Source organism: Silene latifolia, chromosome 6 (genome assembly GCF_048544455.1).
Source record: "Silene latifolia isolate original U9 population chromosome 6, ASM4854445v1, whole genome shotgun sequence".
NCBI classification, from domain to species: domain Eukaryota; kingdom Viridiplantae; phylum Streptophyta; class Magnoliopsida; order Caryophyllales; family Caryophyllaceae; genus Silene; species Silene latifolia.
In genome coordinates this window covers 14157573-14160477 of record NC_133531.1, presented here as the reverse complement: position 1 = coordinate 14160477, position 2905 = coordinate 14157573, and positions in this window count along the sequence as shown.

The following is a 2905-nucleotide window of genomic DNA, read 5'->3' as shown; positions in this document are numbered from 1 at the left end:
GAAAGTAGTCAATCCCAAACTACTTTAAAAAGAGGTGACCTATGGATAGAGGGAAGAGTAGACAAAGATGGTGAATGTTTAAATTCTGAGACAAAAAAAAAAATAGAAGACCTTGTGAGTATTTTGTTTACAGCAAATTTCTTTTTTTTTTGTTTTAAGGAATTTTTACAACTAATTTCTTTTGTTTTTTCTGCTAATAATGATATTGTATTTGCAGAAAATGGTGAATGAAATGGTCAAGAAAGGGGAGTTTGTACCTAGTGGAAAAGTTGATGAATTAACAAAAGCACTTGGAACTGATAAGCATTATGGTCGTGTAAGAGGTGTTGGGGGTCGAGTGGGGCATAAGCAATATTTTGGCAAATGTAAAAGGAGTCGAAGTGAGGGAGTTATGTCAAAGGAGTTTGTGGAGAAGCTTACTCAGCAGATCACATAGCAAGTCACAGAGCAAGTGAGGGTAGAAATGTATAAAGATATAGAAGTGATGGTGGAGCAACGGACAAATGGGAATGTTAGTTATTCGGTTGAAAAATAAAAAAGCAGAGATGTTGAGGTTGAGGTTGAGATGAATTGCAAAAGTGGGAATGGTAGTTATGATAATGTTAACCATGACCCTGACCCATTTGCTGACATACCTGAGAAGGTAAATTAATTCTGATTCTTTGTTATGTAATTCCTGAAGTTGATTTCAAGTGTATTAATTAAGCTAGGGCAGACCTTAGCTTGTTTTTTTATGCTGGCTGTGATGTTGTTCCTCAGGGAGTTGAACGCGAGCTAGTTGTGAAAGATACGCAGTTGAAGAAGGTCGCATTTAGACGAGTATTCAAGGCCCCAACTCAGGCATCAACATGTCACGGTCGAGCCTTTGGAGCAGATGAGTTAAGGGTATGCATTGACGTTGTCATGGAATATATGGAGGACACACCATTACCTCTACCAACTGAAGAACATTTTACTGTTGGTGAGGCAATTGGTTCATTTGTTCAATGGCCGAGAAACTTAGTCAGTTTGCGCTACTTAGAGGTATGGATGTCATTTTAAAGTTGAAGTTACATTATATGGCTAGCGTTATCTTACCCCGTCTTCAACACATAAAAGTTGGTTCTGATTGAACCATGCTGAAAATTGCATTGTCAGTGAGTAATCAATTTGCGTCTTTTTCTTTCCAGGAATCTCAGAAAAACCATGAAGTACAAGCAGGAGAAAAGTCAGTGATGAGTAAGACTAAATGCAAAAAGCGGAAGAGAGTTGATGTGAGTACTAATTCCAAAAAAGTAGAAAGTGCTAAAAGTAAAACAAATGATCCAGTGGGTGGTTCAAACAATACTTTGAAAGCACTTTTGGAACAAAAATATGATTCTAGATGATTCTTGTCCAAGGTAGTTAGTATGATGGGCGAAACTCAAGTAACGGATGTGCAATTGAGCGAGGATGTTTTAGGATGTAAGCGAAGGATGTGACTCGCCAAGGAGGACATTACTGCATTGTTGAACATGGAAAAGATCTCCCTTCCAGTCATTCAGACTTTTGTTGGGTATGTATTGACTCCGAATTTAAAGTGAGCATCTCATAGCTAGTTTTACATTGGAGCAGATGATGATTTGAAGTACATGCTGGTTATACTTCTACGTATATTGTTACAGGTACTTGTCTAGCGTTTGTGACATGAAAACATATGGATTCTTATGTCCATAAATGACTTCACAACTAGGTAGCCTTGAATCAGAGGGAGCAGTAACATATATTTCAAACTGGATGAAAAAGAAGAAAAGCCATATTTACATTGCCCCATATTACAAAGAGTAAGTACTCACCCTTATGTAAAACAAAAGTGTCAACAGTTTGATTATTTTGATTACTTGAGTGATTATTTATAGGGATCACTGGATGCTTGCTGTAATTGACATTGTTGAGCATAATCAAGTATATTGGTTCGATTCAATCGGGAATTTTATGCCTTCAATGTTGAGAACTTTAATTAATACGTAAGTTCGACTTAATAGTTATTCTTGATATGCAAGATGTTCATTGAAAGAACACTTTTCAACTTGGCTGATAATTTTTTGTTGGAAACTTTATATTAGATCTGTAAGAGCATACGGCTACACGGGTGGGTCAAGGAAGAGTTCTGTAGCACCGCAATGGGTGAAAGTTGATGTAAGTTGTTGATATGCAGTAGTAGACTCATTTATATTACGTTTAATTTACAAAGTGTGTTGGTTTAATTCGTCATCATGTTGTTTTATTAGTGTGCTCGTCAGCCAAGTGCTATAGAATGCGGTTACTACATCATGAGGTATATGCTGGAAATTGTCACTCGTCCTAATACGATGACAACTATCAACGAGGTCAGATTATCTCACTCGCCTGTATATTGTCATATAAATCTGTGTTGCCTTGAAAATTTTTCCCCATACCCATTATTATAGCTAGAATTGAACTCTCCAGCTAGCTCAAGCCTATTATGTGTGTTATTATCTAATTAGAACCTTTATGTGCATGATTTATAGCTTTTTCAAGACAAAATGGCTTATTCAGAAGAAGAAATCAATGAGGTTCGGGACTTATGGGCGAACTATTTTCTTAATATCTAGTGATATAGTAATGTGTTAGCTAGATTTTGCACATTATGTCTTGGACCTTTGTAGGTTGTTGAATTTGGACGGCATTTGTATAAACTATGTTTTGGTAAGGTCGTTGTAAGAAACTATGACGAACGACCTTTCTTGGTTGTTGAATTTGGATGGCGTTGTATGAATCTATGTTTTGGTCGTTGTATGAAAGTATGACGAACGACCTTTGTTGGTTAGTTGTTGAATTGTGGATGCAAGTGTTTTTTGTTATGAAATGGCCTAAGTTTTCATATGCAGATGAAATGGCTTGATTTAGATTAGCTATTCCAATT